This window comes from Panthera tigris, chromosome B1 (assembly GCF_018350195.1).
Source record: "Panthera tigris isolate Pti1 chromosome B1, P.tigris_Pti1_mat1.1, whole genome shotgun sequence".
Taxonomy (NCBI): Eukaryota; Metazoa; Chordata; class Mammalia; order Carnivora; family Felidae; genus Panthera; species Panthera tigris.
This window is the reverse complement of record NC_056663.1, coordinates 137,734,382-137,755,693: the sequence shown is the minus strand read 5'-3', so window position 1 is coordinate 137,755,693 and position 21,312 is coordinate 137,734,382. Positions and strand designations below refer to the sequence as shown.

Sequence of the window (21,312 nt, the reverse complement as noted above, 5' to 3'; positions counted from 1 at the left end):
GATGGGGAAAGGCAACATAAAATTATAAATGAAAACATAGATGAGGTGATACCACTTTTTTATCTCCACTTTTCAGTTTCTTTCCAAATTTCTTAGAAGGTGGGCACTGGGGTGGCTCAGTCAGTTAAACATCTGACTCTTGATTTTGGCCCTAGTTGTGATCTCCCGGCTCTGTGCTGACAGTACGGGGCCTGCTTGGGATTCTCTCTTTCCCTCTCTCTCTGCCTTGCTCTCTCTCTCAAAATAAATAAATAAAATTTAAAAAAGTAAAATAGTGTTTGAATAAATAACAAACTACTACGTTCTAAGCACCTTTTTTAAAAAAAAATAAAATGAATAAAATTAAAAAAAAATTAAAGATAAGACATTTTACTTACTAGTAATTTGATTCTTAGCCACAAAAGTTTAAACCAGTGTGCCTTTCTTGTTAACTAGTACCTTTTGCCAAGTAGTGTGCTGGATAAAAAGATGAGAAAGTCATGGCCCATGTTCTCAAGGAGGTCAGAGATCTCTGAAGGAGACAGTGCTATGGATTCAAGTACAGGGTGATGTAGAGAGTACAACAGGAACACAAGAGAAGGAGTTATTGGTCCTTCCTGAAGTCGAGTGTGAGCAACAGAGGACTTGGCAGGAAAAGGAAGTCTCAAGCTGAGTGTAGGAGAGTTTCACTTCACTGTTTGGGGATATATGATGGAAGAAAATTCCAAGCAGAGAGAATAGAACTAAGGCGTCTGATCAGGCTGGGAACTTGGGAAGGTATATAATAAGCAAGAAGGAGATGATGGAGGTGTGATCAAATGGCAGCTGCAAAGAGAATGACACACAAGGAGGACTTAAGCGACCAGACAGAGGTAAAATCACAGGACTTGGTGACAGATGGGCCGTGGGAGGTAGAGAACAAGGATTGAAGGGTGACTCCAAAGTGCTGTAGTTTAGGCAAGACTAACTAAACCTAATCCTAGATTCAGTTAGGGGGACAGTGAGGCCATTAACTAAATCAAGAAAAATAAGAGAAGGGATAGATTTGGGGAGAGGGAAAACAGAAGACAGAGACTTGTTCTGGACATTTTGAGGCTGAGCTTTCTCTGCAAGTGGCATCCAGACAGTAATGCCTGTTACAGCAAAAGGACAGTGATGCTGGCAGCCAGGATAAAGGTCAGGGTTAGAGGCTGACATCTGGGAGTAGAGATTAGTGTCAAAATAATAGATAAAAGTATGAGAACAGAAACAACCTCCTGACCATCCTCCGTAATTCCAGACAAGCCTTCCCTACTCCCATCCTCGTTGACTCTCCATATGGAGCCCCAGTGATCTTTCAAACCAGAAATCCTACTACTAAATGCCTCAGCTTAGAACCCTTCCATATACCCAATCTCACTGGTAGTCAGTGAGGACAATGAGATTCTATTTTTTGCCTGCTGGACTGGAAAAAATTAAAGATTGATAATATCCATTGCTGGTAAGCACACGGGGAAACGAGCACTCATAAATTTCTGGTAGGAGTGCAAAGTGCTATGATATTTTGGGACATCTATTACCATTTTAAAATCTCATAACTTAGGGTGACAGATGGTCGCTATACTTGTGGTGAGCCGAGGATAACGTATAGAGAAGTTGAATCACTATGTTGTACACCTGAAACTAATGTGACATTATGTCAACTTTAACCAAATAAAAAAATTTCAAGATAGAATTACAAATCATAAAAGAATAGAAGATGGAGTCTCTGAACTTTTCATCTAGCAATCCCACTTTGAAGAATCTTTCAGAAACTAAAGCAACAGAACAAAGGGTATATTATTGCTACATTGTTTGTAAGAGCACGAACTTAGAAACAACCTACTTGAAGTGTTATACATGTTCAAACAAATAAATGGCAGTACACATTAAGTAGTAGTATGCAGCTATTAAAAATTGACCATAACATCTACATATGTTTAGGTTTGGATCTAGAAAGATGCTTGCAATAGAACTAAGGTTAATTAAGAAAAAAAAAATGAGTTGCCAAATTCTATGTGATGATTTACGAGCAAACAAAGAAACAAATGACATTTCCTAATAGCTATGCTAAAAAGAGTCAATATGAATATTGTGCTTACTTTTTCCCAGATATTATTTGTAAATGTATAACGTGCTACTCATTTAATACTACAACCTCGTAAAGTAAGTAAAAGATTGTTATGACTCCCATTTTACAGATAAGGAAAATGAGGCCAAAACAGATTGATTTGTGAAGGTCACTAGCAAGGGGCAGGCAGGGTCTACATCAGGCAGTGTGGCTAAGCTTGACCTCTGCTCTATTCTACTATACAAATTATTAGAGAAGGGTTGGAGATTGCTATTTTTTCTACCATTGTACTGTTGAACTTACTAAGAAATGCGTTATAAGTTAAAAAAAAAAAAAAAAAAGCTCACTAGGAACATAAGGGGGAGAGACCGCAAAGACTCCCAACTCTCCTCACAACAGAAGTTTATACTTCTCCCTCCTCACAAGCAGTGGCCGAAGGGCCGATTTTTCTGAAAGACTTTCGTAACCACAGGCTGAGGTCTAGCCAGCTGGTGATTAAACTGCGTGCAAAGCTTGGACATTCATTTTATACAAGACAATGACAATCCACGTTCATAAAAGTCTTTAAAAGCTTCTGAGGACCCGGCCTTGTAGAGGGAGAAGCGGGGACACAGGAGCTGGGCTTACCAGTTCACGGTTCGTGTTTCAGAACCTGATGGCGCCTCAGAAAGGAAATCCATTATCAGGGAGCACAAAGGGGGCTGCCTTGTCAGGCCTGACAGGGAGCAGACTGAGTGTAACAAAGCTCTGGTGCCTTATTTATGTGGCAGCTCACAGCTGCCGAGGATGGGCCTCCTGTTCCCCGGGAGCCTGCAAGCCACTCAGGAGGTCATTCTCAGGCCTGCTGGGCTGTGTTCATGTGCAAGGATGGGACCCCAAATCAACACCCAGAATGTTCCTCCTTGGATATCCACAGGACTAGCTGTGTCCCAGCTGCCGAGCTGTCTCAGTCCCACCAGAAGGAGCAGCCCGTTTTACCATCTCTCCCCTCCCACTGCATTATTCTTCCTCACACTGTTGATCTCTACCTGCCCCAGCAGGGGTTAAGTTTCCTTTCCTCACCAACACCACCCCTCCAAGGGCTTCCATGCTGCCTGGTAAATGGCACCCGCTTGAGTCATGGAACAGGGCAGCTGGGCTTCCTCAGGAGAACATAGGCTCATTCAGGCAGAGACCTGCTTTCTTTGAAGGCACAAAGTAGGTGTTCAGTGCATAACCACTGAACAGAGGAATGTGCTGACTTCCATAATCGCTTCTCTGCTGGATGCTAGAGAAGTGTCTTCCAGTCTTTTCTCTCTTCATTCCAAGACTTCTCAGTTTAAGGTATCAAGATATATATGCACATATGGCATTACAACAATTTTTTTCTTTTTCACTAACAACTACTAACAATTTATAACTGAAATACTAATGACATGCTCACCCATGTCCATTCCAAAGAGCTTCACTTGAATAGGCAAGGGGCAGAGTTTTCGAATGTTTATTATGTAAGAGTCAGTGGCGGGCATGAGTGTAAACACACACACACACACACACACACACACACACACACACAATTTAAGAATACAAACATTTACTGAAGTTTTTCTATCAGTAGGGGAAGACAATTTAAAAATTTTAAACACTGGTAGTTTAGAGAGAGATGGAAGAATAATGCTAAAGCCTCTTTCAAGAAAACATCAGTTTCTCTCAGCGGTGACTCGCTTAGCAACAGCTATCCTGGCTGCAAACAGAATAGAAGGAATGGCCCTTCAGGCAGTTCCTATTAGAGAGAGAAAATTAGAGGCATGTCCTGGGGCACCTATCATCGTGCTTATTCAGAAATCTGCAGGCCCAGCTTTTCTTCAGAATGACTGTGCACTGCTTAATGTATTGGTTGCCATTTTTCTTTCTCTTTGTAATTTTCTGTCCATTTTCTGCCTCGAAAAGTCCCAGCGAGTGCCAGGTCCTCGTGTGGAGTGGCACTGTCCACCACTCCACCCCACAGAAAGACAGACAGAAGATGCTTTGTGGGAATGACTTCCGGCCACAGGAAGCCACCACTAATCTAATGCTGAAGACCTTTGGTTTTAAACCACCCATCACCCAAAATCTCCATGAAACTGATTCTCTGATAGGCATTCATCCAAGGTCCGAAAATAGGGGCATATTCTAATTTGGGGTTGGAGAGGGTGCACGTGTTACCCTTCAAGGACATCTTTTATTAAAAGATTGAAACCCAGTTTCCTGTGGGCAATAGCTCTATGTGGGCAGCCCTCTTTTATTGAACAGGAAACAAAGAACTGCACAGGCGTCAGGCTAATTTATCTTCCCCACAATATAGAATGTTCCATCGGTTTTGCAAGTAGATTTATTGAACATATAAGCCCAGAAACATTATTTTCACGGACTCATAAAAACACCAACAGGATCTCCCCTCTTTCTCAGTATTGCTATCAGTCAGCTTCTTTGGTGGGTACGTAGTGTTCATGGGACCAATACGGTGCATCAGATGTCCGCATATGTCAATCAGTTCCACGGACACAAACTATACCAATAATGCTGGCAAACGGTGCCACAAATGCTGAGTGGAAGACTACAGATGTATGGTTGCAAATCCATCAAGGCTATAGAAGAAAAAAATTACCACTCAGTGTGGCCCTCTAAGAGAAGAGCCAGAGAAATAAACTTTATGTGTGAAAGCCTATTTTGTATAAATGCTAGGGATTGTGGTAACTAGCAACTCTGAAAATCAGCTGCTCAAAATCTAGGGTCAAAGTTTCAAGTACTATAAAAATGTTTGGCTTCCTGCTATGCGCATTTCTCTGTTTGTTACTTTGTTTTTGTTTAGATCTATCTCAAATTCTTTTAGGCTCAGATTTCTCTCCTGAATTCCAGAACCCTATACCATCAGCTAACTCAACATCTCCAACTACAGGTCCCAAAGATGCCTTAGTTTCAAATTGTCCCAAACCATACTCTTTGCTGGCCTCCCGAATCTGCTCTTCCTCTGGTGTTCCCCATCGTAATGATAATATCATGGGGGGTGGGGGTGGTTCTACACTAGATACTTGGGTGCCCACCTTGGGCCCTACATTCAATGTACTTCTCACATCCAAGTATCATATGTGGTACCCCCTTATCCAAGGAGGAATGTGTTCCAAGGCCCCCAGTGGATGCCTGAAACCATAAATGGTATGGAACACTGTATACACTATGTTTCCTCCTATATATACATACCTATGATGACGTTTCATTTACAGATCGGGCACAGCAAAATGTTAACAACAGTAGCTATAACAAAATAGAACAATTATAACAATATACTGTAATAAATATACACTATTAATGTACTAATAAAAATATACTGTTATGTGAATGTGGCCTCCCTCTCTCTCTTGAAAAATCTTACCGTACTGAACTCCCCTTTCTTCTTATGATGTGAGACAATAAAATGCCCATGTGATGAGATGGAGTGGGGTGAATGATGTAGGAATCGTGATTTAGTGTTAGGCTACTATTGACCTTCTGATGTCAGAAGGAGGATCATCTGCTTTCAGACTGATGTTAACAGAAACCGCAGAGAAGGGAGGACTCCTGTATTGTGCAGCATAGAGCGGTGGTGAAGTATTCAAAACCCACCTCTACCACATACTAGGTGTGTCCTTGAGCAAGAAACTTAATGACTCCATGCCTCCATCTCTTTATCTGAACAACACTATCATATTAATAATATCAACCACATGTGGTTACAAAGATTCAATGAATGCAGAGTGCTGAGACTTGTCTCTGACAAATGGGGAGCACTAAGTGAATGTTAGCTACTATTAATGACATCTTTTTTTAAATGTTTGTTTATTTTTAAGAAAGAGAAAGCACAAGTGGGGAGGGGCAAAGAGAGGATCCGAGGCAGGCTCTGTGCTGACAGTAGAGAGCTGGATGCAAGGCTCACACCCACAAACCGGGAGATCGTGACCTGAGCCAAAGTCAGACACTTAACCAACTGAGCCACCCAGGCACCCCAATGACATCTCTATACATAGCACATCTTTCATATACAGCCTTTCCCTCTCACACTACTCCGAACCATCTTGTTTTCTTCAGACCTCCACTGCCCCCTCCTTGTCCTTCTCACATTGCCGCCACACTGATCTCCCCTGGGGAGGGAAACTGAGTGCTGCCCAGGCCTATGTTTGGGGAACAGATGGGGCAGGGGGTAAGAGTGAGCCATAGAAGCTTCATCTTTCTCCTCTTTTCTGAATATCATTAAAATTCAATTCTGACATCTCCATTTTAAACCATATTCTAAGGGGCCCACAAAATAGGCCAACAGCACAGTCTTCTTCTAAGTGCAAATACCTTGGGAAGCCTCTGACCTGATGGACTTGCCCCCTTCCGATAACCCCCAACTTTCTAGAAGTTGCCATGTACTAACTAATGATTTGAGAGCAGAGTTTATATCATCTATCTTTGTACTTCCCAGGATAGCCTGGCCATAACAAGTTTTTAAAAAATGCTCACTTAATGGCTAGTTGGATGACCACTGTTCTGTAGGTCCAGGCTAATTCACTATTATTTGACCAAAGAGCAAGTTAGGACTACAGGATCAAGGTAAAACCAGAGGCAGTCTTGTTTCTAAACTCTCAATCACTAGCCACTCACACGCGCACCTGTAAAAGGAAGAGAATAATGGTTCCTGCCTACTAACACAATAGGTGACACAATGCACCAGTATCTCAACCCCCCAACCAGGAAGACTAGAGGGTGGGTTGGAGTCTCACAGGGAAATGATTCTGGAAGTTGAAGAGACCACCAAGTGCATTTACCCATCCAGTGCACCCATCCAGGGTGCACCCATCCAGGTGCATTACTGAGCACCTACTATGTACCTGGCACTGCCCTCACAGGGGGCCAGGACTTCTGCATTGTACGGTTCAAGGGGGTGCTGTTTGTGCCGCTAGGGAAGGCACAGGTTAAGGCCCCGTTTAGTACGTACATGGTGTGGAACAGTATTGGAAGACTGATTCCTTTCAATAAGGAAATTAGTTATCGTTGAATGAAATTTTTCATCATTATTTCTTCTGACAGTTTGTCGATCATAACATGTCCCTTTCAGTTCACACAATGCTTCATATCTGAACAGTTTGATTTTATCTTTTAGTCCCACACAGACACATTCACATCTTCTTGAGCACCACAACTAGGTAATTAAGAAAAATGGAGTGTCAGATGCCACAGAAAAAGGATCCATCTTTTAGGGGAAACCAGCTTGCTTTCTGTCCCGGAAAATTGGGTGTTTGAGTGAATAAAGCTCCAGTTAATGTTCTAGGTCCTAAACTGTCATTGACTCGTGACCTTTGGTGCAATGAGTATCTCCTCTGGGCCGTGAGTTCCTTCCCTTTAATAGGTAATTGATATCCTCACCCCAGGGCTATTGTAAACAAGGTGCCATCTGCCCCTTTAAGACTGATCACCAGCAGCAGAGAGAAGATTCAGGCATTCCTTTAGAATGCCCCAGAGTTTGAAAGGACCTAAAGATTAGGAGAGAGAAATGGCTTTAGGATATCTTGGTTTGCTGTGAGGAAAGAAGGATTCTCCTCTTCTCTTCTTGCATACATGTTTCCCGGCCTGAATTATAAGTTATTTTATTCAAAATACTCAGAGTGGGGCATCTGGGTGGCTCAGTTGGTTAGGTGTCTGACTCTTGATTTTGGCTCTGGTCATGATCTCATGGTTCGTGAGTTCAAGCCCCACATCAGGCTCTGTGATGACAGCAAGGAACCTGCATGGGATTCTCTCCCTCTCTCTGCTCCTCCTCTGCTCGCATGCTTTCTCCCTCTCTCAAAATAAATAAATAAACTTAAAAAAAAAAAAACACTCAGAGCACCATGTTCCCCTTTACATACTCAATTACTATTCATTAATTGCCTAGAGTATTTTGCAATGGGATGGCAGTATCCATGAAACTCTGGTACTCCACTGTCTCATGGCAATACTGAAGTTATCAGGCTTACAGGTGAGTTTCGTATTTCTCTTTTAATAAATACAAATCTTCTGATGTGCTCTGCAATATAAGAGATTGCTACCCCTGTAAGGTATCTAGAAGGTATTTTTTCAAAACAATAAATCCACTAATTCATTTTTTTTAAAATGTAATTCTATTTTCTTTTAAAATCTACCCCTCCATAATGGAGGAGTGTTTTTACAATGAATTTAGAAATTGCTTTTTTTTAAAAAAGAGAACATTTTGAAAACAGATGTCTGGAAATATTCCCATGATTACGTGATCTTGTTGCCTGAAAACACTATGTCTCACTTAAAATATTCTCTTATCTGCTCTTTTTAAAGATTTACATCTATTTTCAGTCTCTCAAATGAAGACATTTTGTGGGGTTTGAACCTGTTTATTAAAAGTTTAGGGATTTGACATCATCTGATTAGTTTCAAGAGTAACTGATTGACAAATTTAAATGTCATGTGGAAATTAGCTGAACGAGATAAAAAAATTATTTTGCATAATTAGTAAATGAGATAGGAAAATAAAAGAATGTCCTGATTTAGTAAGCCTAATCACGGATGTTTTCTTAAATAAGATCTTTGGCAATATGAATGGAATAATGTCTACTGGCCTGCAAAACCTAGCATTAATTTAAAATATATGTAAATATATGTAATAAGTTTCCCCCCAAGTTTTTAAATTCTAGTTAGCCAATATATGGTGTAATATTAGTGTCAGGTGTAGGATTTAGTGATTCAACCCTTACATACAACCCTCGGGGCTCATCACAACAAGTGCAATTTTAGAAGAATCCTAACACATTGGAAAAGCATCTTAAACACCAACACTTAATCAAATCTAAAAGAAATCTAGCTGTTCTGACCACAAAAGTCATAATCCAAAAGCAATTACTCCTTTGGTGACTAACCCTGACTATAGGAGCAGCGCACACAGGAGGAAACACTGTGGCTTCTACACTTCTAGCCTAGAAAGTCCTCGCCTAGAGAGTCACAGCAAATGTCTGTCTTTCATCCACAATGTCCTCCCTTTCCTTGCATGAGAGAACAGAGAACTCAGTACCAGGAGGCGACCTGTCACCGCAGTCAACACAGACCAAAACTGGCGTCACTGACATAGGCAGAGGGGGAATCTGTTGCCAAGGTCTAAGCAGTATCGCAAAGCATCGGGAGTTGTCATGACCCTGACACTGCATAATGATTCCTCCACAGCTCTTCAGGGTGCTGGGAGAGGGGAGAAATCAATGGATGGTTCTTGGAGTCCTCATCTTGGATCAAGCCTTAGTTCCTTCCTCATGTAAAAGTCACTTGGTAATGATTCATCAAGAGTCAAATGCCCTAGTCTGTGTTCCTGAGAATAAAAATCAATACCCTTGTCAATGAGTTTATTCTCTTGCCAGGGCTGATGAACATGGATATTCCCAATTCTTCTCAGAGTTTCATTGCCCCTTGCCTCCCCAACCCCCACACAACCATTTTTCTTTGTCTCCTCACAAATACAAAGAGAAAGAAACTACTTCTTAAATTTCAGCCTCTATTCTGTGAACATCTGTGAGCAAATAAACTGTGAGTGTGGCTTCCATCTCTTTCCAAGCTTGGGACCCCACATTTCACTTCCAACCCATTGAGACCCAGTGCACCTGGCAGAGATGAGTTGGTACTCAGTGGGGTGGCTTTAAATCCATAAATGATTCAAAGGCAATAAACAAAATAAGAACTGAGAGAAGAGACAGTATTTAGGAGATTATCACCTTAGGCCACAATTTAGGAAATTATTTTTCAATCTCAAAAGAGCTGATAATGCAGGGATGAAATTTTTCCTGAATGTTATTAGAATAATCCTTGTCATTTTCTATTTTGAGTCCACATTAGCTATTATTAATAGTGCTGTAGGAACTTAACCAAAATGGTACACTGGAAATTCTAGTAAGCACTATAAATATAAACATATATAAATTTTTATTTATTTTTTAAAAGTTGATTTAAACTTTTTTAAAAAACATTTTATTTTTGAGAGACAGAGAGAGACAGAGCACAAGTGGGAGAGGAGCAAGAGAAAGAGAGGGAGATACAGAATCCGAAGCAGGCTCCAGGCTCTGAGCTGTCAGCACAGAGACCGACGTGGGGCTCGAACTCATGAACCATGAGATCATGACCTGAGCCAAAGTCAGACACCTAACCGACTGAGCCATTCAGGTGTCCCAACAAATATAAAATTTTAAATAAGATAACATCTTTGTCTCAGAAAATACATTTCAAACGATCTTGATAATATGTTTTGGAGAAGTTATTTTCCACAGTATGCTCCCAGGCCCCTAGTGCATAAATTGAGGAACAATAGAGGTACTGAGCACACCTTAGTCTGTTGGGGTCTGGTCACTTTTCCTTTAAGTTAAATTTGGAAATTTTCCGGCAGAGCCAAAAATAAGTCACCCTAAATGTCTATAGAGTCAGTGAGGCTCACTCCTTTGCTTCTCAGCATGCTAGCACCAGATCTGAAAAAGAAACCTAGGGCTTTGGATATGACAGTATAAATAACCAGTTTCTGAAGATGGCCAGCTTCTGGAGGGCGTGATGTTGTCATCAGGGCAGCGGCCGCCTTACGAGGGGTTAGATCCTAATTATCCACCTCCATGTCTTTTAAAGCTTCTTGTAAAAGCAGATGCGTTATTTAAAGAGCTATGAAGAAAAATCTTTCAAATTCAGGACTGAGAATCTCCCAATTCATTCTCATTTGTACTCAAGAGTGTCCAAAGGCAGTGTGGCCGTCTCAGGCTTGAAAAGATGCAGGGTTCAGCAGAAGGAGGTATCCAGACTATGCGGGAGCAGCAGACAAGCAGAGTAGCACTGGGTCCCTTGTCTCTGCTCTCGTTCTCAGGCAGTGCTCTCTTATAATAATTAATAATAATAATAATAAAATATATAATATGAATAAGCCTTTCTCTTGTGGTTGGCATGTGTTCACAAGCATGAGGGGTCACACCATCCATTTGGGTAAATACAAAAGTTTCAAACCATTGGTAGAATCCCTACACGTAATTCCTATTGGGTAATGACTATAGGAAAATCTCTGTGATTGTTCATTTGTTCATTCATGCATGCATTTATTAAGCACATATACATGGAGCACTGATCCATACCAACCACTATTTTTTGTGCTGAAGATCCATCTGTGAACGAAAGAGGCCCCTGGCCTCTTGATGCCTACACTCTAATGAAAGAAACAGAGAACCCAAAGTGAGTTAATAAAAGTAATCGCTGAACGTGATACATACTATAAGGAAATTTAAACAGAGTGGAGAGGTAGAACATAACAGAAATGACTTGCTTCATGTGGAGTGTTCAGGGAAAGGTCTTTCTGACATTTAAGGTGACATTTAAGCATTTAAGACTTGAGGCTTGAAAAGGAGCCAACTGTACAAAAGCCAGGGGAAGAACATTCCAGACAGAGAGAGGAGCAGGTTCCAAGGCCCTGAGGCAGCAGAGCACTGAGCCAAGGCCAGGAGCTTACAGCTGGGAGACAAGAGCCAGAACTTGCAGGGAGTGGTGAGCCCCAGTCAGGCATGCACATTGTATTTTAAGGCAATGGGAAAACCTTGAAGGGTTTTAAGCAAGAAAACGACACAATCTGATTTATGTTTTCACAAGAGCTCTCTTTGGCTACTGAGTGGAAAATGGATTGGACGGGGTAAGGGTGGAAAGATGTTCCACTAAGATGCAAAAGAAGTTAAAACACGCTCCATGCAACTAAGGCATTCACATCTGATGTGAGGCAAAGGCATGTGAGTGAAAGACCATAGAATGGTACGTGCAGTGGGCTATGTGGACCCAAAACACCATACCAGTACCACGAAGGAAAAATTGGGTTTGATCCTGTCACCTATCAAATTAAACCATGTTAAAATAAAGTCAGGTATGGGGTGCATGGGTGGCTTGGTTGGTTAAGCATTGGGCTCTTGGTTTTGGCTCAGGTTGTCATCTCATGGTTTGTGGGTTCGAGCCCCAGGTCAGGTTCTGTAATGACAGCTTAGAGCCTACTTGGGATTCTGTTTTTCTTTCTCTCTCTACCCCTCCCTGCTCGCATGCACTCTAAAAATAAATAAATACATTTAAAATTTAAAATAAAGTCAGATAGATATATATGATATTACCTTGTATAAATAAGGCTGATATTTATGCAAAAAGTAGTACAACTTGAATACCACTGAGCATTTTATCAGAAGACTCTACATATGGAGAAGCAAGAGATTTTGCTAGTGATCCCAACTTGTAAAAAGAGCCTGTTTTAATAGTTTATTTGGAAATCTTTGGTTTGGGACAGGTTCTCTTCTGACAAACTCTAGCATCAAGCTTTTTTCTGGGTGTAATGAGCCTATAACTCTGCTCCAGTGATGAACGTTGGGGGTGGGGGAGGGTAAAAAAAAAAAAGACCTTCCCAACTACACAGAAAGATCTACCTAGATCTCAATTTGTGAGCTCAAATATCTCAAGCCCAGGAGTTTACCAAAGATTACCAAAGTCATTTGTCATTTTCCATCTTTTTTTTTTTTAACGTTTATTTATTTTTGAGACAGAGAGAGACAGAGCATGAACGGGGGAGGGTCAGAGAGAGGGAGACACAGAATCTGAAACAGGCTCCAGGCTCTGAGCTATCAGCACAGAGCCCAACGCGGGGCTCGAACTCACAGACCGCGAGATCATGACCTGAGCCGAAGTCGGCCGCTTAACCGACTGAGCCACCCAGGCGCCCCCGTCATTTTCCATCTTAAGTAGCCACCAGCAGTGAGCTCTCAGCTTCAAACAAGGAGTGAAGATCCACATGGGATGAGAGCAGTTAGGAGGTGAGAGAGGGTGTTGTGGTTGAACTGGGAGAAGGATATAAGAGGGAAATTAGGAAGCAAGGATGTCTACCTCCTTTCCCCCCACACCTTCCCTGCCTATAGCAAGGAGACTGACTAGGATGTGGCAAAAACAGTCTGGCAACAAAGCCGAGGAGGGATGGGGTATGGTGCCAGTCTGGCAAGATGAGGTTCTCCCCTTCCTTCCTTCACCATCTTCACCACCTAGTGCTGGACACATGGTGACAAGCAGGAGTGGAGGCCATGCAGAAAGCACCACCCTGGACGTCACAGCCTGTGCACAGGTCCAGTCTGGCCACTTACTCACTGTGTGGTCTTGGGTTAGCAACTTCCTTGATCTTTAGTTTCCTCATCATAAAATGAAGACAGTACTCCTTCTTAGGTGGTTTTAAAGTTCAAAGAGGGGGGTGATTTGCCTCTGCATCTACTTTCCCTTCTCTTCCTGAACCCCACTTAAGAACCTGCACTGGTCTCTGGTGCCAGGAAACCGATTCTCAAAATAGGAAAGAATATCGCTGGCCAAAGAGGCTGTGTGTGTGCTACCTGCTGAGTGGACAGTGGTTACATAGAAGAAACAAACAGATTTACGTTAGATGCTCCGAACTCAAAGATCTCTCACGGTGCTCAAAACCACAAAGATATGCCTCCCCATTGTTGTTCTGCCATTATTAGCATCTGTCATTTCTCTGACCTGGTTACCTCACCTCTGATAAAGGATGAACAGATATTCATACCTTTGCAGATTCCCTTTCACTTCGCAATGACGTTTTTTAAGTTCCTCATTATTAATAGTTTTTATGATGGACATCAATATAAATCCCATTTAAAGAACTCTCTTAAGTTCATTTGATTAACCACCAGTCCTTTCGTATTTGTTAAAGCTGGTGCCTACAGCAATTGACAATGAACACAGCACATGCGTGCAATCCTGTTAGCTGGAGGAAATCTTCTACCGATAGTACAATTAGGCACATATCTATCAGAGGGTTCCCAGGGACCTCAGAGCATTTCCATGGCTTTTTATCCTCAGTTCTCCCGGGATGCATTATCCTCAATTAACTGTTCAATCTCACTGAAGTCACGTTCCAAACTGAGACTAGCCCAGGCAAAATGCTTAGTCCCTTTTCTCTGTTAGCAATGCAGCCAGTGCAGACTGTAGGAATTTGAGCCTTGGTGCCACGATTTACAAATGATCCTGGGCATAGTACTAACTCTGTAAAATGGAGACAATATTAGCATCTACTTCATTTGGGCTGTTATGAAGAGGAAATTAATTAATACCTGTAAAATGTTTAGACCGGTGCCTTGGCACACACGCAGCTCCCAGGGAACGCTAGCTATTATTACTAGACAATAAGGTGAAGAGACTTGCATCCCTTGTCAAGTATGGACAGCTGCATACAGCACAAGAAAACACTGTACGCGGCCCCCTGCCTCCCCTCGACCATAAATCTCAAGTAATAAATGATGTTTATTTTGAATGCTTGATTCAAAACAATCTGTAAATATACACTTTTGTAAGCATCCCAGACAAGCGTCCGGGCAATGCGTGTCTTCCACACTCAGGATGGCCTATCTTGGGGCTCTCACCCTCTGCCCTCAGTACAAGAAACGAGAATGGCAGGCCAAGGTGTGCCGGGAGCGCTCCCTCCCTGAGTGACAGCTGGTGCTGTCAAAAGTTGTTACTGCTGGTGCGCACAGACCTTCTGGCAAAGCCGGGCGGAACAGAAGAACCGCAGTCTCCCTGCCCACCTGTCAGCCTTGTCCAGGAACAGCAGAGAAATTTGCTCTTTTCTTCCTTCAAAGGCTCCAGCAAGCCCCAGTGCCTTCATTAATGCTAGCCTCTTCAATCCTGGCCTGCCTCCTCACCCTCCCTGAATACATACTCTCCAACCTATTCTTCCAAGAAGGGGATTAGCCCAATTAATCTCTGGACAAATGTCAAGGAGTCTGGGGGAGGGGGCGCCTTTCAAGTGCCTTGCTCCAAACAGCGAGGAAGACCAGACATGCACTGAGGCCTCACGGCACACGGGTGAGCCTGAGCAGCTGCCAGCACAATGGCACTGAGGTCCTCTTAATCTCGGGCTTAGCCACCGAGGGGCTCACTGTCTTGCCAGGCTGCCCGGACAGACCACAGGCACAGGCATGGGAGCTCTGCTCTCACCATCTGGGATGGGAGTGGTGAAGGACGGAGGCTGGACTGGAATCCGTTTTTGAAGCAAGCACTTCCCTCCTCTCCTCTCCTCTCCTCTCTCAAGGATCTGTATCCCACTCTCCTCTTCTTGCCCCTTCTCTCTCAGCCCACCACCTTCCCCACCAAAGCAAATGAAAATTTCCTAGGTTCAAAGCAGGAAATTGAGAAGGCAAAAAAGCTGTCATCAGGGGAGCTGTCAGGAGGGTAGAAGGGGAGGGAATTCTCATTACACACACACACACACACACACACACACACACACACACACACACACACAGTTATTATTCTACCCAAAAACCATAGGTTTCACTGGCCTAGTCCACAGAACTTTGGGGAAAGTCCTAGGAGTATCTTTTCTTTGCCAGAATTCCCAGGAAGACCTCATCTAGTCTATCCAAAGGAGTTAATATTCTTGTAATAATTCTCTGACATAGAGGTTTGCCAATTGTTCCATAAAGTCATTCCAACTTTTTAATTTATAAGACATTCTCTAGTTTATTCTCTCTCCCTCTCTCTGTCTCCCTCTCCCTCCCTCTCCCTCTCCTACTCCTTCTATCTGTAGCCAGCAAAACCTCTTAACCAGCAGGCTATTAAACAACACTTCCACATGCTGCAGTCCAATGATTCAGTAATTAATTTTCATAATGATGATCTGGAAGGACTTCTAGAGCCCCCTGGAAGATCCTAGAATTATTTCTACCCCATTGGTCGTGCATATGCTTTGGGTGGAACAGTCAGCCTGGGTGTCTCGTCCCCGGCGGTGCCACTTACTGGCCATGTGACCTTGGTGGGTTACTTAACTTCTGTCTGTCATCTGTAACATGGGGATACAAAGTTTATTGAGAAAGGTAATAGCTAACACTCTCGTTATGAAATGTGTCCTATGAACCAGACGCTGTGATAAATGATTTACCTGAATTATCTTATTTCACTCTCACAACAACTGCTGAGTTGATATTAAGTCTATTTCATTATGGTCTCATTTGTTCAACATTAGCAATACATGTACGCCATCTATGGTGACTGTTAACCAGAATCTCTGGTTAATGGAAATACCTTATTGCCTCCCTCTGTTAGATGACAAAGACAGTCTACTTCAGAGTTACAATTATCATCCAAAACTCTGGTATTGTGCTTTTGAAATCAGAATTTTTTGGGGAGAGACTGTAGAAAGACAATATGACTAATAGAATAAATATAACACACTGATTTGGGGCAGCATCCTGCAACTGAACACATGAAAATTTTGGTAAAAAACATACGAATATTCTCCCTAAAGAGGACAAAAAGAGCTTCACGTCATCTCGAAACAGGTTTTATTGCCAAAACTAGATCAAGATAGGTAAAAATTTTGCCAGCAAATGAGTTAGGAAAGAAAAAAATAGACTTATGTTGTTTTTGTTTGGGTTTCAGAATTTCAGATAAGGGATTGTGAACTTTACTACACAAAAACACCAGATAAAGAAGCAAAATGCTCGTCTCAGTTCTGACAGTACCTGCTGTGTGGTCTTGGGCAAATCACCAAACCTCTCTGGTTTCGGATTCATCTACAAAATGGGTGATTACTACTGCCTCCCAAGTTATGCAGAAGTAGCTATGAAGATCAAATGAGATAGGATTCATCAAAGCATTTTGAAAAAGTGAAGTGTTTAGGGAATTCAAGCTGCTTATTATCTTTTAAAGATTATTATAGTCTTAATTATGCACTACGGTTTCCTGTTTGAAAGGCAGAGTATTGCCTGCACAGGAAGGGTTCCCACTTAAATCTCTTTCTTGCTTCTTAACATCAATAAAGATCAGCACATACATGATGACTGCACTACGGCAATCTTTTTCTGGCTTAATCTGTAAGAATCACCTCCAGGAAGTAATGAAAAGCTGCTATGTCAAATCACTGCAGTCACTAAACACCCAAAAGACCTTTTGTGCTTTGAGAAGCAGGCTGTTCAAGGGTCAGGTTGTTCCTAACCTGATTTCACAACTTTTTGTAAAAATCTGCTCTTGTCTCCCTTTCTGTATGGTGTATGGAGAGAGCACCGGCCTGGGAGTCTTACCGCTCACCCTCACCTCTAATATTCCATGTGATCTAGGACACATCACAGCACCTCCTTAGATGAGCACCAAGTCAGCTGTGTCTAGTTAGACCTTGGATGGCAAAAAAAAAAACAAAAAACCCAGCTTACTGCTGCTATTTGGTAGTCCTCCCCCCCCCCCCCCCCTTGCCCAACAGAAGGTTTTCTTCTCTGGGTATTCAAACCCTGCTTGTCCCTACCACACACTCCTGGCTCGCTGATGCTGTCTTTGCACTGATGTCAATCCCCTGCTGCTGATGTCAGCCCAGCTGTGACAGCTGAGTCCAATGCCACCCACAGTTGACCTGGTGAGTCACATCTGCCTGCTTTCCCCTTGCCAAAGACCCCCTCAGAAGCCCAGGGCAGAGCCCATGACCTGCTTCCCTCTTTGCATCTCTATGCTTTTTGAGCTTGAGGAGTCTCCATGGCTGAGTGATTTGTCCCATTAGCCATGGTTCTATAAAATTAACCGTGAATGTTCTCCAGTGTCCGTGGCAACCCTTCTCCCAGGGAGCAATTATGACTATAAGCTATCCTCTTTTGATGTTAATTTGTGGAAACAGAGCCTTTCTGGCCACTAAAATGCAGTGGGGCTGGTGTCTCCTAAGAAAGAAAATGTCCTAAATGCTCTCTTCCATAAAAAAGGAAGACACACAGAGGAACCCTGACTGTATAATAAAGCTGGTAATTATTCTCAATAACTGAAGGGCATTCTGTGGCAGAAAACCCCAAGGTCTATGACATGTATGAAAGTGGGAGTATAAATGTAACACAGAGAAAACTCAGAAGCTGAACTTTATCCTTAAGGAGGCTGCAATCTAACAAAGGAGACACATCTATAAAATAGATGATTATATTACTTTCTACTCACTATATAAAATAATATGTAGGGACTATGATAAGATAGCCACAGGTTGCTATGGGAAATCTAACGGTGCTTAACCCATCCTGGTCCAGGGAAGGCCTCTTGGAGGAGGTGACTTTTTTATTTTAAGTTACTTAAACTCTGGATCTCAGTTTTCTCATTTTTAGTGTAATTTAGAATACCTAGATCTACATTTGTGGTGAAAAATCCAGCATATAGATTTAAGTTACCATAGCATTCTTAGCTCAGTAAATAATAGTTACTCAACCATGACCTTCTGGTCTTTCATATGGATGTAGAAGCTAATGTTCTTAAAGCACAAAACCCCTTTGGGGGCACCTGGTGGCTCAGTCAGTTAAGCATCCAACTCTCGGTTTCGGCTCAGGTCATGATCTCATGGTTTGTGAGTTCAAGCCCTGCATAGGGCTCTCTGCTGCCAGCATGGAGCCTGCTTCAGATCCTCTGTCTCCCTGTATCTCTGGCTCTCTCTCTCTTTCTCTCTCTCTCTCTCAAAAATAAACAGGTAAACATTAAAAAAAAAAAAGAAAAAAGAAAAGAAAGAAAGAAAACCCTTTGTACCCAAACGTCCCACCAAGAATTTCTTGGCATATGTCATTTCCTATTGTTGTTTGAAGACATCCCAGAGTCTGAAGATGGACTGATAATTGTTCTGGTCTGAAGACAGACTGATAAATGTTCTGAGCAGCTTTGTTTTTCAGTAACTTCCAGCAAACAAGTTCTTTGAGGTCAGAGAACAAGCTGGGTTTCTAAATACACTTTTTTCTTTCTCCCTCTCTCCTCGCCACCGTGTCTGGAACTCTGTCATGGTTCTCTTTTGACTGGAAGAAATATGTTAGTGCTCAAAACTTGTACTGTGCAGTGGCTGCCCAATGGCTAAAGAAGACAGCAGTAAGGTAACTAAGTAGATTAAGTGGCTGGGAGCTAGAAGACTGAAGCAGTTTTCACACCAAATCAATTATTCAACACGTATTGGCTCTGTACGAGGTAGCGTGGCAGATGATCAAAAGTAAGAAATAGTTCTTCTCTTAAGGAGTTTGTGATCTACTTGGAAAGACAAGGCTAACGCAATTGGAGAAATTAAAGCGTAATAAAACCCAGTAAAATGAAGAAGTACAAGATCATGGGAAGTAGGCACACCGTAAGAGTTTGAAGGAAAACAAGTTACTTAGGAGGAATTGGGCAGCAAGTGGCACTCAGGCTGTGAAAGATATATGGGGAGGATTTGAACAGTGCCGGTGTGGGTGCAGGTGAGAGGACCAGCAGAAGTGAGGACAATGAGGTAAGAAAAGGCAGGCATGAGATCACGCCTCAGGGCAGTACATAGACCAGCCCTATTGCAGGGCAGGGGTATGCGAGGTATGAGAACCACCCTTCAAGGCTTGCTCCTGACCCCAGGTGAATCTGAGGGGGTTAATTACCTCACCCCTTGCTGGGCCCTGGACAAATTCTTACCCTTTAAGGATATTCTAGAAATCTAAAAATACTGTCGAGCCCTATTGATTTTTTGCTATCCTAAGCATCCTTCAGTGTTTTCAGACCACATACATTCTAGCCTGTGATTTATTCCTATAAACAGTCTAAAAAATTAAGTCTAAAATTATGGCAAAGTCCAAAGCCTTTGATCTTACATGTGGGACTTACCAATAATTTAAGAGTGTCCATATCATGATTCTGAGTTAAACTCAAAATGAGGAATAAAGTTCTCAAGAGTGGTCAGAGCTTGGTGGCTCCATGGATCTACTGAGGGCTCCCAAAGGAGCGAAGCTTTAGTAGTCACATAAAAGGGTTTTTTTTTTTTTTTAATGTGCTGCTTCAAGGCCTAATAATTCCATTTCTGGACACATGTAGGATATTGACCCTCAAAATCATCCCGCAATAAGTCATCAATCCAACTGAACTAAAACAGAGCTGTGGTAAACCCCATTATGATACTGATGATCCAAGAGGGATCACCTCTATAAAAAGGGGTTTACCTTTCCTAGAGAGTTATGAAGGTACCATAACATGACAATAGAAAAGGTACATATGAACTTAGAAGTGCTAGGACTTTGATTTCATTGGTAGATTTATACTATTGAGCTTAATATTGTGATATATATTGGGGCACCTGGGTGGCTCAGTCGGTTGAGCATCCAACTCTTGATTTCAGTTCAGGTTATGATCCCAGATTCGTGGGATCAAGCCCCGCATCGGGTTGTGCACTGAGTGTGGAGCTTGCTTGGGATTTTCTCTCTCTTTCTCTCTGTCTCTCCCTCTGCCCCTCTCCCCCACTTGTGCATACTCTCTCTTAAATAAATAAGTTAATTACTTAATTAAATTTAAAAAGAAAAAAAATTGTGATATATAGCCTATATGGTCCTTTGTTTCCACACACACACACACACACATATATTTATACTGAACTCTATCAGTTAGGGCCTAAACAAGAAAGAAGAAATTAGTTTATTTTTAATGCAGAGAACTGATTTTACAGGTGATGGAATCTGGAAGCCAAACAGCAGGCAATGGGGCAATCCAGAGATGAGTAAGGGCAGGAAGTTCTACAATCCCCTGGCTAGAGAGACCAAGGGAACGGATAATGTTATTGGAACCTAGAGGCAGAGCCACCAAGTGGAAGCTAGAACCATGGCCAGACAGTCCCATGGGAGCTAGAGCCATAGAGAAGGCACAGCCCAAGGCAGAGAAATGGAAGAAATACCCTGACTTCTCTCCCCACTGCCACCCAACATCTCTACCAGTGCCTCCCAATGCCCAAACCCAAGAAGGAACCACTGGACAGGAAACGCTAGGAATTGCAGCTGCTGGAGTCAGTCTTCTGCAATACAGAACACAACACAGGAAGGGTGAGATGGGATCCAAGGCCAGTGGGGCCCGAGACCTACCCAGGACTCCACATAATTACCATGAGGATTAAACGAGGCATCATATAAAAGCATCCATCACAAGCCTCAGACATAGTGAGCTTTCAATAAAATTTTGTTTAATAATACAGCATTGTCCACATGGAGGGCCTGATGACTCACAATGTTACCAAACCTATAGGTACAAAGGCTGCTTATTATTTTTATTTTTCAGAAATAGATTTTTAAAAGAGAAAGGAAACTTCAGCAAAAATGTATCACCACTTTCCAAAGGAGAAGCTGCAGATGGTATTTATGATTTTCACTGAAGCATCTCAGTTAAATTAATTACTTGTCGGGGCGCCTGGGTGGCTCAGTCGGTTAAGCGTCCGACTTCGG

The 21,312-nt window shown here is 42.3% G+C and overlaps 1 protein-coding gene and 1 long non-coding RNA gene across 7 annotated transcripts in view; one reads left to right on the top strand and one right to left on the bottom strand.

Annotated features, from left to right (window-relative positions):
* RASGEF1B (RasGEF domain family member 1B) overlaps nucleotides 1–21,312 on the bottom strand; it is a 648,732-nt gene that overhangs the window by 258,194 nt on the left and 369,226 nt on the right. The window lies entirely within an intron of this gene.
* LOC122238000 lies at nucleotides 17,729–21,251 on the top strand. Its single transcript, XR_006216910.1, has 3 exons — nucleotides 17,729–17,871; nucleotides 18,899–18,966; nucleotides 21,149–21,251. It is a non-coding gene; the product is annotated as an uncharacterized LOC122238000 (long non-coding RNA).